This window comes from Pseudophryne corroboree, chromosome 1, assembly GCF_028390025.1.
Source record: "Pseudophryne corroboree isolate aPseCor3 chromosome 1, aPseCor3.hap2, whole genome shotgun sequence".
NCBI classification, from domain to species: domain Eukaryota; kingdom Metazoa; phylum Chordata; class Amphibia; order Anura; family Myobatrachidae; genus Pseudophryne; species Pseudophryne corroboree.
Window position 1 is genome coordinate 928,883,723 of NC_086444.1, and position 24,351 is coordinate 928,908,073.

Below are 24,351 nucleotides of genomic sequence, written 5' to 3' on the forward strand. Positions count from 1 at the left end.
GAGAGTCCAATTGTGTCGGTTGCGATGCCTGACCTTCCCAACACTGGACGTGAAGAGCATGCGCCTTCCACCATTTGCACGCCCCCTGCAAGTGCTGGAAGGAGCACCCGCAGTCCAGTTCCTGATAGTCAGATTGAAGATGTCAGTGTTGAAGTACACCAGGATGAGGAGGATATGAGTGTTGCTGGCGCTGGGGAGGAAATTGACCAGGAGGATTCTGATGGTGAGGTGGTTTGTTTAAGTCAGGCACCCGGGGAGACACCTGTTGTCCGTGGGAGGAATATGGCCGTTGACATGCCAGGTGAAAATACCAAAAAAATCAGCTCTTCGGTGTGGAGGTATTTCACCAGAAATGCGGACAACAGGTGTCAAGCCGTGTGTTCCCTTTGTCAAGCTGTAATAAGTAGGGGTAAGGACGTTAACCACCTCGGAACATCCTCCCTTATACGTCACCTGCAGCGCATTCATAATAAGTCAGTGACAAGTTCAAAAACTTTGGGTGACAGCGGAAGCAGTCCACTGACCAGTAAATCCCTTCCTCTTGTAACCAAGCTCACGCAAACCACCCCACCAACTCCCTCAGTGTCAATTTCCTCCTTCCCCAGGAATGCCAATAGTCCTGCAGGCCATGTCACTGGCAAGTCTGACGAGTCCTCTCCTGCCTGGGATTCCTCCGATGCATCCTTGCGTGTAACGCCTACTGCTGCTGGCGCTGCTGTTGTTGCCGCTGGGAGTCGATGGTCATCCCAGAGGGGAAGTCGTAAGCCCACTTGTACTACTTCCAGTAAGCAATTGACTGTTCAACAGTCCTTTGCGAGGAAGATGAAATATCACAGCAGTCATCCTACTGCAAAGCGGATAACTGAGTCCTTGACAACTATGTTGGTGTTAGACGTGCGTCCGGTATCCGCCGTTAGTTCACAGGGAACTAGACAATTTATTGAGGCAGTGTGCCCCCGTTACCAAATACCATCTAGGTTCCACTTCTCTAGGCAGGCGATACCGAGAATGTACACGGACGTCAGAAAAAGACTCACCAGTCTCCTAAAAAATGCAGTTGTACCCAATGTCCACTTAACCACGGACATGTGGACAAGTGGAGCAGGGCAGGGTCAGGACTATATGACTGTGACAGCCCACTGGGTAGATGTATGGACTCCCGCCGCAAGAACAGCAGCGGCGGCACCAGTAGCAGCATCTCGCAAACGCCAACTCTTTCCTAGGCAGGCTACGCTTTGTATCACCGCTTTCCAGAATACGCACACAGCTGAAAACCTCTTACGGCAACTGAGGAAGATCATCGCGGAATGGCTTACCCCAATTGGACTCTCCTGTGGATTTGTGGCATCGGACAACGCCAGCAATATTGTGTGTGCATTAAATATGGGCAAATTCCAGCACGTCCCATGTTTTGCACATACCTTGAATTTGGTGGTGCAGAATTTTTTAAAAAACGACAGGGGCGTGCAAGAGATGCTGTCGGTGGCCAGAAAAATTGCGGGACACTTTCGGCGTACAGGCACCACGTACAGAAGACTGGAGCACCACCAAAAACTACTGAACCTGCCCTGCCATCATCTGAAGCAAGAAGTGGTAACGAGGTGGAATTCAACCCTCTATATGCTTCAGAGGTTGGAGGAGCAGCAAAAGGCCATTCAAGCCTATACAATTGAGCACGATATAGGAGATGGAATGCACCTGTCTCAAGTGCAGTGGAGAATGATTTCAACGTTGTGCAAGGTTCTGATGCCCTTTGAACTTGCCACACGTGAAGTCAGTTCAGACACTGCCAGCCTGAGTCAGGTCATTCCCCTCATCAGGCTTTTGCAGAAGAAGCTGGAGGCATTGAAGAAGGAGCTAAAAGGGAGCGATTCCGCTAGGCATGTGGGACTTGTGGATGCAGCCCTTAATTCGCTTAACAAGGATTCACGGGTGGTCAATCTGTTGAAATCAGAGCACTACATTTTGGCCACCGTGCTCGATCCTAGATTTAAAGCCTACCTTGGATCTCTCTTTCCGGCAGACACAGGTCTGCTGGGGTTGAAAGACCTGCTGGTGACAAAATTGTCAAGTCAAGCGGAACGCGACCTGTCAACATCTCCTCCTTCACATTCTCCCGCAACTGGGGGTGCGAGGAAAAGGCTCAGAATTCCGAGCCCACCCGCTGGCGGTGATGCAGGGCAGTCTGGAGCGACTGCTGATGCTGACATCTGGTCCGGACTGAAGGACCTGACAACGATTACGGACATGTCGTCTACTGTCACTGCATATGATTCTCTCAACATTGATAGAATGGTGGAGGATTATATGAGTGACCGCATCCAAGTAGGCACGTCACACAGTCCGTACTTATACTGGCAGGAAAAAGAGGCAATTTGGAGGCCCTTGCACAAACTGGCTTTATTCTACCTAAGTTGCCCTCCCACAAGTGTGTACTCCGAAAGAGTGTTTAGTGCCGCCGCTCACCTTGTCAGCAATCGGCGTACGAGGTTACATCCAGAAAATGTGGAGAAGATGATGTTCATTAAAATGAATTATAATCAATTCCTCCGCGGAGACATTGACCAGCAGCAATTGCCTCCACAAAGTACACAGGGAGCTGAGATGGTGGATTCCAGTGGGGACGAATTGATAATCTGTGAGGAGGGGGATGTACACGGTGATATATCGGAGGGTGAAGATGAGGTGGACATCTTGCCTCTGTAGAGCCAGTTTGTGCAAGGAGAGATTAATTGCTTCTTTTTTGGGGGGGGTTCAAACCAACCCGTCATATCAGTCACAGTCGTGTGGCAGACCCTGTCACTGAAATGATGGGTTGGTTAAAGTGTGCATGTCCTGTTTTGTTTATACAACATAAGGGTGGGTGGGAGGGCCCAAGGATAATTCCATCTTGCACCTCTTTTTTCTTTTCTTTTTCTTTGCATCATGTGCTGATTGGGGAGGGTTTTTTGGAAGGGACATCCTGCGTGACACTGCAGTGCCACTCCTAGATGGGCCCGGTGTTTGTGTCGGCCACTAGGGTCGCTAATCTTACTCACACAGCTACCTCATTGCGCCTCTTTTTTTCTTTGCGTCATGTGCTGTTTGGGGAGGGTTTTTTGGAAGGGACATCCTGCGTGACACTGCAGTGCCACTCCTAGATGTGCCCGGTGTTTGTGTCGGCCACTAGGGTCGCTAATCTTACTCACACAGCTACCTCATTGCGCCTCTTTTTTTCTTTGCGTCATGTGCTGTTTGGGGAGGGTTTTTTGGAAGGGACATCCTGCGTGACACTGCAGTGCCACTCCTAGATGGGCCCGGTGTTTGTGTCGGCCACTAGGGTCGCTAATCTTACTCACACAGTCAGCTACCTCATTGCGCCTCTTTTTTTCTTTGCGTCATGTGCTGTTTGGGGAGGGTTTTTTGGAAGGGCCATCCTGCGTGACACTGCAGTGCCACTCCTAGATGGGCCCGGTGTTTGTGTCGGCCACTAGGGTCGCTAATCTTACTCACACAGCTACCTCATTGCGCCTCTTTTTTTCTTTGCGTCATGTGCTGTTTGGGGAGGGTTTTTTGGAAGGGCCATCCTGCGTGACACTGCAGTGCCACTCCTAGATGGGCCCGGTGTTTGTGTCGGCCACTAGGGTCGCTAATCTTACTCACACAGCTACCTCATTGCGCCTCTTTTTTTCTTTGCGTCATGTGCTGTTTGGGGAGGGTTTTTTGGAAGGGACATCCTGCGTGACACTGCAGTGCCACTCCTAGATGGGCCCGGTGTTTGTGTCGGCCACTAGGGTCACTTATCTTACTCACACAGCGACCTCGGTGCAAATTTTAGGACTAAAAATAATATTGTGAGGTGTGAGGTATTCAGAATAGACTGAAAATGAGTGTAAATTATGGTTTTTGAGGTTAATAATACTTTGGGATCAAAATGACCCCCAAATTCTATGATTTAAGCTGTTTTTTAGTGTTTTTGGAAAAAAACACCCGAATCCAAAACACACCCGAATCCGACAAAAATAATTCGGTGAGGTTTTGCCAAAACGCGTTCGAACCCAAAACACGGCCGCGGAACCGAACCCAAAACCAAAACACAAAACCCGAAAAATTTCAGGCGCTCATCTCTAGATTCATCATTTACGTTATTATCTGCCCTTGCAAATTAATGTATGTGGGTTTAACTACCCGCACTCTACGTGAAAGAATGGCGTTACATCGCTCTAATATTAGCCAGGCACTAACGGGTAACGCAAATGAACAACCAGTGTCTAGACATTGTTGGGATAAGTCCCATGCACTATCTGAGCTTCGTTATCAAATTATTGATCACGTTCCGGAATTACCCAGAGGAGGTGACAGAGTCCTAGCTTTACATAGGTTGGAGGCTAGGTGGATCATTAGGCTCAATACTTTGCAACCTTCAGGGCTTAATGAGAAGATTAATTGGAACTATTTACACATGAAGTAGTACTAGTTCAGTTATAGTAACAACTAATTAATAAGTGGGGAGGGAATAGTTGGTTTTTTTACTTTATGGCTTGTGGAGTACATATAATATCCACACAGAGGCCACTTAGATTAGTGCATATATTACTTGCATCAGCTTCCCCCGTTCCAATGTTTATGTATTGCCTTGCTAGGTGGAGTATATTCATGTATTATAATACATTTGAGTTAGATATTTGTATGTTTATTTATGTATGTCTTCTTGTTCTGTGGTTTCACGTTTTGCCTGATGTATTCATTATTTACAGCCTCCCCCTGTCAGGCCGCACGGCCAGGGTCAGCGCCTGTGACTCCGGGCGTCGGGTTGCTGTGGTTACCGCGGCTTCCCGATGATGTCATCAGCCAGTCGCCCTGCACTGACCGGAAGTCCCGCGCTGCTCCGTGGTTGAAGACGCCGACATGGGGACGCTATATAGGTGAGTTTCATTATGTATATGTTTGTTTGTTTTGTTGCCAGCACTAGCATTACCTGACGAAGGGCCTTGCATGGCCCGAAATGCCGCATTGTAACATGCCTGTGCTTTGAAGCTGCACCATTAAATATTTTCACATGCAGTCCTGGAGTGCCGTGTCTGTCTGGAACATTTGATTGTTCGGACTCCATTCTTCATACTACATCAGACAATGGCACCCAGGCAGATGGATATTAATTAGAGTGCCGGATCATTTGGATACTATATATATATATATATATATATATACAAAGTCCAAGGCAGTCGGCACTCTAGTAAATGGGCAGCGGCTCCAGGTGCACTTCCTCAATAACGAATATTTCTCCAAATAAAAGGCACTCAAGAGACTTCATAAATGGGTAAAGCAGCTTGTATTGGTAGACAATGGTCAAACGTTTTCGGGGTCACAGCCCCTTCCTCAGGACAACACCAACATACACAATAACCTTTGCAACACACTTAAATACCCCCCAGGGGATCATACTCGCCTGTATCAGCTGAGACCAGTGCACTCCCTGTTCGAGCAGCGGCGCCCAGCACTACTTCCGGCGGACGGAGCTGATCACCATGGGAACAGCAATGCGTTCCACCCGGCTCAGCTTCCGCGTTCCACCCAGGGCAGCGCCGCTGCGACATGGGAGACATCCGAGTCAGCTATACGGGGAGAACATTATACACTGCACCAAAAACATATAAAATAACATAAAAATAGACATAAATTATGTCACACGCTTCAGCCCGGGGAGACAGCCTTTTCAACAGCACCTGAGGGCAACTATACATGCAACCAACTGTTGCATGTTAACTAGCCCCACAAATGTGCAGATTACTCTGGACCTAGTCATCAAACAGATAAAGCGGGCAGCACACAATGAAATATAAACATACATAATGATGATTCCACTACAACAAAAAATAAACAACATAAGTCAATCATAAAAAATTAAATTCAAATACCGGAAGACTATATTAATTTATAGCATATTCCAATTGATTTTCTCATTTAATCCATTTGGGAAGATGGATCCCAATCTCATAATCCATCTGGATTCTTTTATGAGTAACATTTTAGCTCTGTCACCACCCCTCACAGGGGGAGGGACATGATCAATCATAAAGTGTTTAAAAGAAGACAGTGGGTGATTACATTTTTTGAAATGCTTTGCTACAGGTTGATTAATATCACGACCCAAAAGGGTCAAATGGATGGCAGATCTGTGTGCTACCATCCGTTTTATGATTGACTTATGTTGTTTATTTTTTGTTGTAGTGGAACGCGGCAGCTGAGCTGGGTGGAACGCATTGCTGTTCCCATGGTGATCAGCTCCGTCCGCCGGAAGTAGCGCTGGGCGCTGCTGCTCGAACAGGGAGTGCACTGGTCTCAGCTGACAATGCTAAATTCCTATGTCGTATAAACAACCCTTATGAAGCTAAGAACACTGTACGCTGTTTACTTAAGAAATACCGTAATGGTACGCTATTTGCGTAACGATCGCTCAGCCGTAGGCGAGACGCTCAAGCGTCACGTTCGCTCACGGCCCAGCGATCACAGGACACGTTATTGGTTATGTCTAGGGGAAAGATTCGCTATGGCGTAGCATACACTCGAGACCACGAGGAGGTCACCAGCGATGCAGACGCTCACAACACTATACCTTGATATTAAACCTTATACCGACGAAACACACAGAATACCTTTAATGTGAGTACAAGGTGTAAATGCAACTTTGTGTAGCCTGACTACCTACAAAGCTGTTTGAGCGTCACCGACGCTCAAGTGAACACTTAACACTATAGTAAATACACAGATACTGTTTTAGGGTTCCAAAGCCTATTATCTGTATTATATCTAGTATACTTGTAAAAGAGTAACACAGTACAAATGATACACTACAATATAACAAAGACTTCCTAACCAAACACCTAACTAAGGGATAAACTACAATACTATCCTGGCCTAACACAATACAATACAATACTATAAAGTTTAGTCTAGGGGAGTTACGAGAGAGAAGAGAAAATAGAGAGAGAGAAATAGACACAGAGGGAGAGAGAGGAATTGGCTCACAGAAAGACAATGATTACGGAGAGAACTTACGCACAAAGGGTATGATCGCCTGCGCCTCGATATCCAGCTCCCGATTATCAGCAGATAACCGTTGATGAGAGAGTGAGAGCTGGATGTGGTCGGCCTGCCTATTTATGCCCCACACACAATGCAATCTCCTGGTCCTACAATCCTTCAGTTTATTGGACACAGGAATTCGGCCCTGTACTGTAACCAAAGGTCATAGGTTGATTCATACAGGTGGGCTGTGCTGAGTTTAAACGGCTCAGGTGGGTGGGAAACTGGGTTTCCCGCCGCATACCTGAGTATGGGTAAATAATAGAAATGGACATAAACTTCTTATGTTCATAACTATTCGCACGAGCGATTAATACGCTCCAAACCAACACCGGAATATTGCTAATTAAATACTCTTCCGATGGGTACCAAATACTGCTGTATGACTCCTGTTAGACCCTTCGTACAATACAAAGAGGGATTCCTCCGCTCAGGGACATTCTATCTAAACCAAACTTACAGAAACTATTGAGGGGAACATGATCTATAAACGACATTAATTGTGAACTTTTGTAACGAATGAGTCGCACGCTACGATCACATAAACTCTACCGTAAATGCGCATACTGCGCGTGCGAGTGCACGCTATTGCGGGTATGCGCTTCCACGGGAGAGCGTACGCATGCGCAGCACGGACCAGTGTGCGGTGCAAATATGGCAGTGTGCATTGAGACATTTTTCTGACTTCGACAGTCCACCCTTTGGCAGTCAATAATAACTGCCACAAAATATTTAAGGAGAAAAATGTAAGTCAGGGGTTAATTGATTTCCATGGTGGGGAAAGGAGGAAGAATGGAGTAGGTGTGAAGAGAGTATGACCTAGTGAGAAAGCAGGAGCATGTGTGTATGAGTCCATGTTTGGGGGGGTCATGTATCATCGTGCCGTACGTGTGGTAAATCAAGCTTCGAGGTATTGCGAAGTATACATTTGAATTCCTTCTTATCCTGTGGTACAGGTCTGTGGATGGGCTGTCAAACTCTACCGAGCTCATTTCGGCTGTGGTTGTAACACAATGGGGATGCACATTTTAGTTGATGATACATGAATTGGGGGGGGTATGTGGTTGCTGCTATCTGTGCCTGTATTCCCTATCGACTATGTGTGTTATTACCTGAGGGTTGCAGAGATGAAGATAAAGAACACTTACGAAAAATGCAATGATATTCTATGTCAGGTTAATGTACGTTCGTCGATTGAGGTCTTGATTGGTGTCGTTTGATTGCAGTCTTCTTCTTTGTGCTTTTGCTCATAAATCGTGAGTAAAGCAAACAACGTCCATGGATTTACAAAAAATGTTGGGCTAGCGTGATTTTAAAGTTCCTAGGGAAACTGGGGTACCCATGGCATTGTCCATAAAATCTTGTATATCAGGTCGTCTGCTCTTCTTCTTTCCATCTTTCCGTTGTCGGCCCCTTGGCTCATCAGGTCCTTCGTCTACGTGGGTCTTTGTACCTCGGAGGAAAACATAGAAATGGGTGAAAAGACGGACCGTATACTCATTACATCATTACGTCATGGTTTCTAGCATTGGGTCATAAATCAAATCCAGGTTAATTACAGTTTCCTCACTCCTCAAGCTCATCACTTTCGTACTTTGTTTGCACCTCATCAAAGCCTGCCCGCATCTAAATATCAATCCAATAGATATAACAACACCTAAGATACACAGGAGAAACTTTCCAACATCCATTATGACTCCTTGAGCCCAGTCTCCTAAACCGGAGAACCAATTTCGCGGGTTCAACCATGACACCCAACCAGTCAGCTCATTACCTACAGCAGCAAGGGTGAGATTGTGTTTCCGACGAAATTCCCACTTTAATTGCAGAATATCGTCCATCTTTTGGTCTATGACCTCTACCGGATCCTCGGTGTTATTTGTGATATACGTGCAACACTTTATACCGTACTGTGTTGCCAATGTAACACAATATCCGCCTGTTACTGCTGTAAGGTAATTAAGAACCATCCTATGCTGAACTAGTTCTGTTTTGTAAGCTTGAAGTTCTCTTCCAGTGTATCTAAACGTGTCATCATACATTTCAGTGATATTATCTAACAAATTGGCGAGTGCGGAAATGTATTTATAATTCATCACTCCTCGAGCGGTACGAGTGAAATCTAACGCTACCAGAACCTGAATCCCGGTGGATTCATGGATAAGATCAGAGGCCGGATGCTCTAACCTTTCTGACAGTTGTCTTTTAACTCGGTGTTCGTAGTGAGTGTGAGTATAAGGAGCTTGGGCACCACGGTGTATGTCTTTCATTTTGTCATGTGTTACAGTCATCACTTCAGGCAATACTTTTCCAATATAACACAATCCTTCAAAGAAAATGTTTACAGATAACAGGGTGGTTAGATCGTGCCCGGTACTCGCCTTTGCTTGGTGATTGGGTTGCTATTGGAAATTTACACCTCCGTCTCAGTCCTCAGGACCTTTCTGGATCCTTTCTCGACCTCACTGGTACTCTCACCGAAACAGACTGCTCTGGTCAACATCATGGTTAACGGGAAAAAATCCATATCACAGTCTCTTGGGGCAAGTCCATCTTACAGGAGGAGAAAAGAAGAAATTTGTAAATGGGGTATAAGAAAATCAGTTTGAGGGGGAGAGAACTTGTTACGATAATAAGTTCTCTCGTCTTGTTGTTCTTCTTGTTCTGCTGTCCTCTCAAAGGTGTTGTCTCTCAGTCTTCAAAAACGATCATTCTGGTGATGCAATATTCCTTCCTAACCGACGATCTTTCTGTAAGGAGCAAAAATCTGGCATTACCATTGGTCCAACTGAGGGGTGACATAACATCTTTAAACCATGGAAACATGAGTGAGAAGAGAGAGAAAATAAAAAAAACAAAAGAGATAGAGAACAATTCATGTGCATATATACATTACATAACCCGACAATAACCACCAATAAGAGAAGAGAAACAAAGCATTTTTAAACATTGTAAGAAAACATTGTTAGCATTAGAAAAACATTGTCAGACTATCAGGCTGTCGTATCTACGTGTCTAATGGTCTCCTTGAGCAGTCCCTCCCCACCAGCACTTGCATTATTCCACTGTCTGTATCTGGCCAGAATACATTGTGGCGGAGGTCATGCTGGGGTTTGGTAGACTTCTGCAAGGACCAAGTGGATATGCAATGTGTGAATTCTTACCACTACTAGTCAGAGATGGGGATAGAGAGAGGGAGAGAAAAACATTTTTCACAAATACATTTACAACGTTTCACCTGGTCATCCCTGTGTCTTTAGTGAATGACCTCCCACTTTATTAATCGTTACCTCAGGCTTACCATCAGTCCTAATGATCACCTTTCTTGACTATATTTTATGGGTGTGGCCCAAAATTCTTCCTATATGATCCCTGATTATAATGGTGTATGTTGTAACTTTGCTCATTTCTTGGTCTAGGGGGTCTAACTTTATGTGGGTTATTACAGTTGTTGGCATAATGCCCTTCTCTTCTACAATGGTAACAAATCCTTGGCCTTCTCCATGTGCTAGGGGCCTGGGGTTCCGGTCGACTTGATGCATCCTCTAGTGCTTGGATGTTCAGTGTCATCAACCGCTCTCCCTGCGCTTCCCTGGTTCTTTGGATATTTCGGTCATGCTCGATAGCGGACTCTCTTAATGCCGCCACCGAGATACCTCTCCAATGAGGTATTGAAGTTTGTACCCTAATTTTTAGTGTGTCTTTCAAGTTGCTCGCTAATACGGACACAGCTACCTCTCTGTGGTGTACATTAGTTTCAATGTCATCTATACCAGTGTACCTAGCCATATCCTGCAGAGCCCGGTGAAAATACTCTTCTGCGGATTCACCTTCTTTTTGTCTTATTGTATAGATTTTATTCCACTTTGCTACTGTAGGAAAATATTCTTTCAACTGTAGATTGATTCTTTTTTATATTATCTTGGTTATACTTGTTTGTTAGTGGCACTTCCTCATCTAGCTTACAATCAGTGATAAATTTCAATGAATCAACATCGGGGGGTAAACATGCCCTCAAAACTGTCCTCCAATCTTTGTTACTTGGCTCTGCAGTATGTCCTAGCACTCTAATGTATCTTTGACAAGCAACTAAATCTTTCCTGGGATCAGGAAATTCAGACAGAATTGCTCTTAATTCTGTTCGGGAAAAAGGGCAGTACATGGCGATGTTCCTGACAGGAGTGATTCCTGAAGAGTCAGTTTCCCCATTTGGTACTGCAATTACCCTAACAGGATTAAGTCCAGTAATGTCATTCTGAATTGGTTCTAGGATATAAGGTACATTTGTTTGTGCGTGATGTATATTACCATACATACCTGTGAACACGACCTCACCTGACCCTCCATTAGGGGGTTTGATTACAGTTTTTACCGACTGGGTCGTGTCCACCTGGACGTCTTGTGTGATGGCTTCTGAAAGAGGTGCCGACATCGTTCTTGGTTCACTTTCTGGTTGGTGTTCCTGAGGAAAGTTTAACATGGGGTGCGACTTGCATGGGTTAATAGTTGTACATTCAACAGTATTACAATTATCTTTGTTACATTTATTACACTTATTCTTATTATCTGTACTACTGTTGCTAAGAGCATTTTTATTGTTCACCCTTGTGCTTCTCTCCGCAACCACAATCCCCTCCATTGCCACTTCTCCTCTCTCAAGATGAAAGTTAGGTAAGTAAGTTATATTTCTTTGCATTTCACTCTCCTGTTGCCATATTTGTAAACAATCATAATGCTTGATTCGTCTCTTTGCTGATTTGATGAGACATATCCTTCGCCTTAAATTATGCAACACCTCTGAGTCAAAACTACCTATCCCGGGAAATGGTGCCTTATCCCCCGCAGTCATTCGTGTCCATTCATCACAAAAGGTCTCAGAGTGGGGACCATATTTCCCCCACATTACTAACCGAGCAGACCCTCGGGGTCTGCAAGCCTCTGGAGTCTGAATCCCGACCTCCGACCGTCTCTGTATTGTGCACTTGGCTGCCATTGTGGACCTTTTTAACACAGAAAAAACTTCCTAAAATGCACCAAACACAGAACTCCCTTAAAACTTCTTCTGCTCCGGGTATCTCCGTTCCGCCTTCTAGCAGACACGTGTAGCCGTTGCAGGCCCTATCTCTAGAGATTTTCCTGAGAAAATTCCCTTCCTTTTTCTTTACACAAATCACGCTTGCATGTGCTCCCTACAACACGTATGAGGGCAAGATTTACGCATGGATATACGACCTCATAACCCGTTGTTATTGGTCACACATACAACCGTGCGGTCCAATCGTACCACTTATAGACACTTGTTGCCCATAAATGGTAGGATCATTGGAGTCTCCCTACTGTGCTCCAAAACAGCCAGAGCGTAATACAACGAAAACTTTATCACACTCTGTTGCACGTTTTCACTCAGATCGTGCTCATCACATTCCACATAGATCACAAATTATCACATAGATCACAAAGTCCACAAAGCGGGATTATCACCTAGATCACAAAGTCCACAAAGCGGGATTCAATACACTCATACCGTTTTCAACCCAATATCATTCTTATAGTTTTCTGATCAGAAAAATCATTTCCCGTAGTCTGATAGCTCTCCCCAGAGGTACTACAGTAAAACAAGGTATTTAAACTAAGTTTTGGAAAGCTGAAATCAATTTGTGTTATTTATCGCCTTGCGTTATTTACCGCTGTGCGTTACTTATCGCCTTTGCGCTAATTATCGCTTTGCGCTAATTCAACTTTTCGTGACTTGAGCTACGTGGGCGTAACCAGACGCTACGTTGCGTAGTGTACGCTGCGTGCGTCTGCCTTTCGGATTGCGTACGCTAGTCTTTGTTAGCGACACGTGTACGCAATGCAAAGGATCCACCGTAACACAATATATATTTTATCAATGTAGACGATCCCTGATCATCTACCGCAATCCACACTGCACACTGGCTGCCTCGTCTCTCGGACAAGCCGTGTGTTGTTCTATACTTTAACTATTACCTCTACTTATTAAATAACAGCAAATCTCCTTTTAGCCCTTTCTATCAACTATAAAATTTGGCAAACAGGAATAGTGATATACGAAAAATGAAACAGAAATGCAGATATATGCGTGCGTACGCAAGACAAAAGACAAATAAACAGTTTTAAAAAGACACAAGCGTTTTGTTCTTACTTCCGGTTACCGGATTCCTTCAGCACTCTTTACCTAAGTGAAGCAGACGCTTATCCCGTCAGCAACTGCGAGACAACCTCCCACCCTTTTGCTGGGGGATAATGTCTGCTGATCTACCTAGTGCAGATGTGAAAAGGATCGGACGAGTCCCCAATTGACAATGCTAAATTCCTATGTCGTATAAACAACCCTTATGAAGCTAAGAACACTGTACGCTGTTTACTTAAGAAATACCGTAATGGTACGCTATTTGCGTAACGATCGCTCAGCCGTAGGCGAGACGCTCAAGCGTCACGTTCGCTCACGGCCCAGCGATCACAGGACACGTTATTGGTTATGTCTAGGGGAAAGATTCGCTATGGCGTAGCATACACTCGAGACCACGAGGAGGTCACCAGCGATGCAGACGCTCACAACACTATACCTTGATATTAAACCTTATACCGACGAAACACACAGAATACCTTTAATGTGAGTACAAGGTGTAAATGCAACTTTGTGTAGCCTGACTACCTACAAAGCTGTTTGAGCGTCACCGACGCTCAAGTGAACACTTAACACTATAGTAAATACACAGATACTGTTTTAGGGTTCCAAAGCCTATTATCTGTATTATATCTAGTATACTTGTAAAAGAGTAACACAGTACAAATGATACACTACAATATAACAAAGACTTCCTAACCAAACACCTAACTAAGGGATAAACTACAATACTATCCTGGCCTAACACAATACAATACAATACTATAAAGTTTAGTCTAGGGGAGTTACGAGAGAGAAGAGAAAATAGAGAGAGAGAAATAGACACAGAGGGAGAGAGAGGAATTGGCTCACAGAAAGACAATGATTACGGAGAGAACTTACGCACAAAGGGTATGATCGCCTGCGCCTCGATATCCAGCTCCCGATTATCAGCAGATAACCGTTGATGAGAGAGTGAGAGCTGGATGTGGTCGGCCTGCCTATTTATGCCCCACACACAATGCAATCTCCTGGTCCTACAATCCTTCAGTTTATTGGACACAGGAATTCGGCCCTGTACTGTAACCAAAGGTCATAGGTTGATTCATACAGGTGGGCTGTGCTGAGTTTAAACGGCTCAGGTGGGTGGGAAACTGGGTTTCCCGCCGCATACCTGAGTATGGGTAAATAATAGAAATGGACATAAACTTCTTATGTTCATAACTATTCGCACGAGCGATTAATACGCTCCAAACCAACACCGGAATATTGCTAATTAAATACTCTTCCGATGGGTACCAAATACTGCTGTATGACTCCTGTTAGACCCTTCGTACAATACAAAGAGGGATTCCTCCGCTCAGGGACATTCTATCTAAACCAAACTTACAGAAACTATTGAGGGGAACATGATCTATAAACGACATTAATTGTGAACTTTTGTAACGAATGAGTCGCACGCTACGATCACATAAACTCTACCGTAAATGCGCATACTGCGCGTGCGAGTGCACGCTATTGCGGGTATGCGCTTCCACGGGAGAGCGTACGCATGCGCAGCACGGACCAGTGTGCGGTGCAAATATGGCAGTGTGCATTGAGACATTTTTCTGACTTCGACACAGCTGATACAGGTGAGTATGATCCTCTGGCGGGTATTTAAGTGTGTTGCAAAGGTTATTGTGTATGTTGGTGTTGTCCTGAGGAAGGGGCTGTGACCCCAAAAACGATTGACCATTGTCTACCAATACAAGCTGCTTTACCCATTTATGAAGTCTCTTGAGTGCCTTTTATTTGGAGAAATATATATATATATATATATATATATATCAAACAAATACTCTCCCTCTGCGCTAACTGGTATACTTAGTAAGGACTGTCACCTTAAACAAAACCAGGGGAAATTTAATGAAGGCAGCCTGATTCAACTAAGTCCCCTGTTAGGCGGAACTAGAAATAGAAATAAACAACAATAGGAGAATCGGCGCCAGGGGGTCGTATCAACACCCAATTTTTTAACACGTGAATGGTTAATGATGTTTAAAACAAAATAATAACATGTTCCAACATATAAAATTTATTAAAAGACATAATAACTTCAAAATCAATATTGATACAGAGGAGATGTGTTATTCCACACTTTAAGCAATATGACTCTTAGCGTTGAATACAATTGTAGGTGATTGACAACAGTCTCCTCCTTCTCATTATAGTACACAGGTACTGAGCTTCTGCTGCAGATTCACAGAAAGGTTCCCTATCTAAGTGATTTTTCTGTGCCTGGGTATCTGAATTTTTCTTTTACAAGTTTTCTCACTATAAGGCCATACTGGTTGTATACCAGAAAGCCCCGGTGATATATGGGATTTCCCACCAAGCACGTATGAATGAGTCTTATCATATTTTACTGTTCGTATAAACAACTGTACGTTCCAGTCATTCGAGATGTACCCCTGATGAAGTCTTTTGTATAAGACGAAACGCGTTGGGTTATCTGTATTGTGATGTTATCTCCGAACCAACTATAAGGAGAAGGAGGAGACTGTTGTCAATCACCTACAATTGTATTCAACGCTAAGAGTCATACTGCTTAAAGTGTGGAATAACACATCTCCTCTGTATCAATATTGATTTTGAAGTTATTGTCTTTTAATAAATTTTATATGTTGGAACATGTTATTACTTTGTTTTAAACATCGTTAACCATTCAAGGGTTAAAAAAATTGGGTGTTGATATGACCCCCTGGCGCCGATTCTACTATTGTTGTATATGTATATGTCTGGAAGGCTGTAGAAAAATGAGTGGTGCACTCGGGCACCTCTAGAGAGGAGGGCCAGTCTCCCAAGTCCCACTTTCCCTGACAGTCCCCTGCTTTCCTCTCTGCCACCCACAGCAGAGCACAAGTGGGCGGTTTGATGGGAACCCAATGACGCGGCTTCCCATCTACCCATGGACCCGGAGCAGTCCCAAGCTCTGCTCCCTGTTGTCCAAATCGATGCCCCCTTGCTGTATGCAGCTTAACTTCCTGTGTATGAAGCTGTGTCATGAGCAGTTTAGCTGCAGCAACTGAACTTTTGAGTGAGGTGACAGTCCAGCTGGAGGGAAAGGAGGGGCCAGCATCGCCTCTTCTCCCAGCTCCTCCCCTCTCCCTATTGCTCTGAACTGGATTCCTCTCTACTGGAGCTGTCCTTGCTGCTGATGCCCTGGATCTGACATTACGATCTTTTGACCGTCCACTGCATTATACCCATTATGTGCTGCAGATCTGGACCTAGGTGTGAAAATTGTAATATTTTGTATTTGTCACCCACTGCTGTCACCCTCTAACTGGCATTACCTTCTCCCTGGCTTCACCCACTGCTGTCACCCTCTCCCTGGCATCACACACTGCTGTCACCCTCTCCCCTGGCATCACACACTGCTGTCATCCTATCCCAGGTGTCACCCTCCCCTTGTCATCCACTGCTGTCACCCTCTCCCTGGCATCACACACTGCTGTCATCCTATCCCTGGTGTCACCCTCCCCTTGTCATCCACTGCTGTCATCCTCTCCCGGGTGTCACCTTGTCACCCACTGCTTTCAACCTCTCCTGGGCATCACATCTGTCACCTCCTTTCTGTCACCCACTACTGTCACTCACTGCTGCCAACCTCTCCCTGGCATCACCCTCTCCCTGGCATCACCCACTGCTGTGTCACTCTCACAGGCATCACCCTCTCCCTGTCACCCCCTGGCATCCCACTCTCCCTGGTGTCACCCACTGCTGTCACCTTCTCCCTGGTGTCACCCTCTCCCTAGCTTCACCCACTGCTGTCACCCTTTCCCTGGCATCACCAAGTGCTGTCACCCTTTCCTTCGCATCACCCTCATTCTGCCACCAACTGCTGTCACCCTTTCTCTGGTATCACCCTTTCCTTGTCAACCAGTGCTTTAACCCTCCCCTTGGGGTCACTCACTCCCTATAACCCACTGCTGTCACCCTCTCCATCACCCACTGCTTTCACCCTCTCCTTGTGTGTCACCCTCTCCATCTTCCCACAGCTTTCACCCTCTCCCTGGCATCACCAAGTGATGTCACCCTACCCTGGCATCCCTAGTGCTGTCACCTTCTCCCTATCACACACTGCTGTCACCCTCTTCATCACCCACTGCTATCACCTGCTCCCTGGCATCACCCTCTCCATAACCCACACGCTCTCACCCTCTTTCTCCCTGGTAAAGAAATATATGGAATGGGCAGCGCTACAGATGAAGTGATTGAAATAAACAATATTAAAATTATTTGTCAATTTATTAAAAAAACAAGTAAAACAATTGATATTATTCTCTCCTCAGAATTAACTGGTAATAAATTGCATGCACCTTAATCAGTTCATACACATCTGTATATTTAGACCAATGAGTGTCTGTTCCTGAATGTATACCCAGATAAGTCCACAAGTCCCTCAGAGGATTGCTCATAAATTAGCACAGTTCGTTTGTTAGATATTTACCTATCACCGTATTAGAGGTGGAAAGGCTTCCATGCGAATGATTCCATATTGGAAATTGATGTCCTCATTTGGCTGGTGATTGCTGTAGTTGTCCTCTTTATGATGAGCAGGGGGTTGGTGGTTAATCCAGGGTTGGCTCAGACACTGGATTGCGGTCTTGAAAAACTGAAGTGGGGCAGAAGGGGGGGCTCTGACGCGTTTCACTGCTCCCCAAAAGATTGCAGCTTTATCAAAGGATACCATGCAATAGGAGATAGGGGTTTATATACCCTTCTTAATGAGGAGGATTGGTAACACATGTAACAGGAAGTTACTTCAATCACTTCAAATAATATCTAAAAGGTGTGTATAATATTAGGGAGGCAGACCTAATGTATACATTTAGTATATATACCCATTTATTATTAAAATCTATTATAATAAAAAGGTTTTTATTTAGTTCAGCTTATTCCTGGAAGTACAAATAGGACGATTTTCAACCAATGGTTAAGAGTGTTTACATACTGTTGCTATAGTAACTCTGCAATGTGCACTCCTATTGGTGGCCCAATTGGATGGACAGAGATTGTGGCCATTTGGATCATCTGGCTATTCAACTGGTCCAAAGTGGTCATGTGACCGCAAATATTCCATGTCACCGACAGAGACCATCTTAATATGGTCTTATTACCGGATCACGTGACTCGGTGTCATCCCACTTCGGGGTCACGTGACACGCGTATCTGGGTATTTGGTTGGTCAAATGCGGCCACATGACCCCACGTATTCCATACCATTGGCAAAGCCCATCTTGCTGGTTTTATTTCCGAGTACACGTGATACGTCACGTGACTCGGTATCCACCGGCGATCCGGAAGTGGGCTAGTGTATACACCAAAGGGGTGTTTTGTTTGCAAGATAGTTGTATTAAAGAGTATTGTTTGTAAACACTACAATAGTGGTTATATCATGTATTATGGATTAATTCAGTGCCATCCCACTTCCGGGCCACATGGCGCGTGTAGATCACGTGGCCGGGTCACGTGTCTCTGCGCCGTCTCACGGCCAGGGAGTCAGGAAACACTTATAGAGACAAAATTTGATTTTACACAAAACTTAACTTAGATAGAGCGATACATATCATACTTCATAGAGGTAGTAAGGACGAGGAAAAGAAAGGGAAATACATTATGCAGACTTATAGAGTGTTGCAGGGCTCAGACTAGTCCGGTCATATGACACAAGTGGGAGGTGTTAATCTCATGAATGACCTCATCGTATGTCTGTCCTGTTCCACAACTTTAAATCATACAACAGTGATAAAGACCTCTACATGGGGGAGGTGGAGGACACCCTCATTTGGGGGGGGGGGGCCTTTGGCGCAAACCTGGTCCTCTATGGACGTCACATTGACGACTTATTTATTATTTGGGATGGGGATGTTCAATCAGCACTCCTCTTTTTTGATCACTTAAATCACAATTCATATAATTTACAATTCACACACACATTTCACCCTTCTACAATTCACTTTTTGGATGTGACCCTAACAGTACAAAATGGTACCATCATTACTACTAATTATACAAAGGAAGTGGATGCTAATGCTTATTTGCATTACAGAAGTGCTCACTACCCACCGTGGAAACAAAATATTCCGAAAGGACAACTAATTAGATTGAGGCGAAATTGTATGAAGAAAAAAGACTTTGTGAAACAAGCAGAAGTCATGCTAGACTCTTTTAAACAGAGGGGTTATCCAACTACGACCCTCCAGTCAGCTTTTAAAGAAGTACTGTCAATGGAGAGGGAAGAGTTATTGGTTCAGAAAACTAAACTTCCCGAACAGTCAAATAGACAGACAGCTTTTATATCCACTTATAATGGCCAGTGTTCTGAAATTAAACGGATTATAAAGAAAAATTACAATATTTTACGGCAGGACCATCTATCAACAGAAGATTTACCAACTAAAAACCATTTTATTTTTAAAAAGACTGTGGGCTGACTTCCGGTTCCGGGACCCATGGAGTGAGTCTCTCATCGCCGGAGCTCCGTCCTATAGCCCGCCGCACTGAACCTTTTCAAGGCTGCTACAGCCTCCACACCGCCCAGATTACCCCTGGTGAGACCCGTGATCACGATGGATCGTTTCGTGACACCCGTAACCGCGGCTACACAGGCCCCCGCTGGCGCACCCACGAGACTGGAGAAGCGCCGCGCGGGAAGCAACATGGCGCCTGGCGCCGGACCTGAAGTCACCTCTCCTGCCTCTAAGAAAGCCGCGGCGGAGGGGACTGAATATGCAGGCTCACAGGTATGCAGAGATCCGGAGGCTCCGGTAACATATGGAGACGTTGTGGCAGCAATAAAAGCCACTATGGCCCCCCTGCTTTCACAGGCTGTCAGTGATATAACAACACAGCTGCAGCACTTACAGCAGAGGGTCACACACACTGAATCTCAACTGCATGCTGCCACACATGACATAGAAGGGCTGCACCACTCAGTGAAATCTCTAACAACAGAGAACTATCAGATATGGAATAAATTAGATGATATGGAAAATCGCGCAAGAAGAAATAATATCAGAATTGTGGGACTGCCGGAATCACTTAAAGGCACGGCACTGGCTAATTTTGCCAGAGTCACCCTTCCCGCAATTCTGAATATAGAACGGGAATGCAATGATTTAGTAATTGAAAGAATTCACCGTGTGGGTCCTATGCCCACCCCCAATAAACCGCGCCCACGTGTAACTCTGTTCCGCTGTCTGAACTACCTTCATAAAGTAGCATTCTGGTCCGCGTCTCGCAAAATGAGGGATATCCAGTGGGAGGGTAACAAGCTCTTCATATTCCAGGACTATTCAGTGGAACTGACCCGGGCCCGCAAAGCTTTTTCCCCTATTTGCACTCAACTTGTCTCAGAGGGCCGCAAGTTTGGCCTGTTATATCCCGCTCGCCTGCGCATTTACGAAGGTACCTCCCACAAAGATTTCTTAACACCTGCTGACGCAGTGGCCTACCTCCGTAATATATCCAGAGAAGACAGCGCGGACATTTCTGATCTCCCTTCAGCGACAAATTGATCATTTCCTGCTGAATGTTCACCTGCAGTTTAGTAGCTCATTAGGCATAGACTGCCTTGATTTATTTTGTTAGAGCAACAATGACTCACAGGCACTATGGTAGCTATCGCTACTCCACAATTACTTTAACTGCTCTTAGATGTTGTTTTGACCGATTCTCTGCTTTTTTCTTTTGAAATATTCTAACCTAAGCGCACACTTTACAGATACAAATTGAAAAAGCGCTATGTTGGTCGGGACATATCCCATTATGCTGCATTTTCATGTTATACAGCCGTCTCCACTACATTAGCCACAGGTTGTATACTATATACCGCTCACTGCATATTGCATATATTATATCATAATATTATATTGCTTCTTGGAGCATTTGGTTATATAGCTCAGTTACTAGGGGTCTCTGGGTGGGATTTGTTTATGTATATCGCGGTGGGGAGGGGCTCCTCCTTTCCTGCTGGTACACACCGCTTAATGCCGGGGTTCGAGATTGCCACCACTGGTAGTCGCCCATGCTCGTTGACCGGAGGTCACTGGTCACAGAAATATTGGCTATTTATCACAGTATCCTCTTCTCAATTGTATGGCCTGTTATATAATACTACTTTCTATTTCTATCTCCTCTTTTCCCCACCTGTTTTGTCTCTTCCCTCCCCCCTCCTCCCCACCCCCCGTCCTCAGGCAGGTGATGATGCTCATTCCCCTTATGTGAATGGTTTACAGGTCCTCTGTTTTGCCCTTTCCTCTGAATTATGCCTAACCTGATAGTGGGATCTTGGAATGTCGGGGGCTTTAACTCCCCAGCAAAGAGACGAAAAATACTCCTATATTTAGATAAACAGCACATAGACATGGCATTCCTACAAGAAACGCACCTAACTCCAGAGGAAACGGCAAAATTGAATGCCCTGAACTGGCGGGTTTTAGGTTTCAGCTCTTACAATTCCAAAGCCAGAGGGGTTGTCATATTGGCGAAACGTTCTGTGACCACTGAAATCCTGACCACAGTCACTGATCCTGAAGGTCGTTATGTGATACTATCTGTTAAGCTTAATGGTAGAGTTTACACACTATGTAACGTATATGCACCCAACATTTATTCCAAAAATTTCTTTCAGTCTTTAATCGCCAAACTAACCCCCCTTCTCACAGACCCCTTAATACTCTGTGGCGATCTGAACCTTATCTCTTCCCCCTATTTGGACCGATCCCACACACCAACAAAACCTCTTTCACTACCCAAACTCGGGGTCCCTCTATTAGCCGACAGCCTACAGACGGTAGATATCTGGAGAGCTTTACATCCCACAGAGAAGGAATACACATGTCTCTCAGCGGCCCATCACACGCTATCTAGGATAGACTATATTTTACTGTCCCATGCTCTACTACCGAACGTATCAGATTCACAAATTGAGACAATCTCCTTATCGGACCATGCCCTAGTCACTGCAACGCTCCACTTCCCAGACATACTGCACTCTCCCAGATTGTGGAGATTCCCCTCCTATCTCGCTCACTCCCTGAAATTCCAACAAAGGTTGGAATCCTCTTGGGAGGCCTTTAAAACTAACAACGCGTCACATTTAGAGGAAAATCCAATTCTATTTTGGATGACTGCAAAATCAGTTCTCCGGGGAGACATTATATCCTATGTCTCAGCTACCAATAAAAAATATGCCTCTCAATATTTGGAGTTCCAGAGACCCTTGTCGACAGCCTATCAGCGATACAAATCCTTTCCGACCCCTCAAAATCGCCTTATATACATCGAAGCCAAAGCCCACTTTGATGAATTCATGTCCTCCATGGGTAATAGATATTCATTCTCGGTGAACTATCGGTTCTACAAATTTGGTAATAAAACGGGCAAATTGCTGACGACACTCCTCATGGGCTCCCGCCCTCCCATGGTCACTCACCCTTTGTATACCCCTGCCGGCACATTAACTACTAATAATCAGGAGATTTCTGATGTTATGAAAACATTTTACGAGGATCTATATTCCTCTTCCTCAAACTCCACCCCTTCTACTCCTCCCACCCAGTCACCATGGCCGAAGAACTTTTGGGATAACCTTTCAGCTCCCCAGCTTCAGGCTTCCATGACATCACCATTGCTGGCGCCCATCTCATTGGAAGAAGTCCGGAGTGTCATTGGACAGTTTGGCAGAGATAAGGCACCGGGCCCTGATGGCTTTAGTGCCGACTTTTATAAAATTCTTTTACCCCGAATAGGGGACACACTGGTGTCCGTCCTCAATGCGATTCTGTCTTCTGATACTCTTCCTAAACACTTTAACACTGCCATCCTCAAAGTCCTCCCTAAACCTGGTAGAGACTTATCCCAACCAGGGTCATATCGCCCAATTTCACTCTTAAATCTTGATTACAAACTACTTACTAAAATCTTAGCTAACCGGATTAAATTATTACTCCCTCATATCATACATAAAGATCAAACTGGGTTTATTTGGGGCAGACACTCGGAGATCAATATAAGGAGAGTTCTCTCTGCCATTTATGTCTCCTCCTCCTCTTCAAATACCCCTTCCTCTCTTCCAGTTATTCTATCACTCGACGCGGAAAAAGCGTTTGATATGGTGAACTGGGATCATCTTTTTTCCACACTCCTACAATTTGGCTTCCCAGTAGATTTTGTAAATCTTCTAAAACTTCTCTACACGGCCCCACAAACACAGATATCCTGCAATGGAGTTCTCTCTTCTCCCTTTGAGATTCAGAGAGGTACCAGGCAGGGGTGCCCACTGTCACCCTTACTGTTTGCAGTAGCATTGGAACCCCTGGCGATTGCCCTACGCCAATCGAGTGTAATTAAAGGAATTCAAATAGGAGATATTGACTTTCGCCTTGCCCTCTTTGCCGATGATATGCTACTATTTGTTTCAGATCCATCGACCTCTATCCCAGAGATCCTTGGAATGATACAGGCATTCGGAGTTAGGGCGGGGTATAGGGTCAATGTGGCCAAATCAGAACTTTTACCATTAGATCCCTCCTCACGTACTGTTTCCACACTACTCCCAGATCTCTCATTCAAAATAGCCCTCACTAAGATCACATACCTAGGGATTCAAATCCCAGCAAACCTCTCCAGGCTTTATGAAGAAAATTTTACCCCTGTTCTTGCACGTATTACCGCACTACTGGATGGTTGGAAATTGTTACCTCTATCCTTGATAGGGAGAATAGCTGTGTTACAAAGTATTGTTTTCCCAAAGATATTTTACCTCATGCAGATGCTCCCAGTCCGCCTTACTAAACATGATATTCAATATCTACGGAAAATTATGTCAAGGTTTTTATGGAAAGGCAAGAAGGCGTTCATTGCTTTGGATAAACTGATGGCACCCAAGTCCGCAGGCGGATTTGGTGTTCCAGATTACGCATCCTACTCAATGGCATCCCTATTTAGATGTGCTGCTGACTGGCTGTTTGACAGGGAACTCTATACAGACTCCGCTCTAGATGAGGCACTATTCACTCCTTACTCCCCGGGGGCATTACTCCTATCTAAACCCTCACTGATCCCGACCCACATCCTTGCTAACCCCCTTTTTAGGGATATCTATT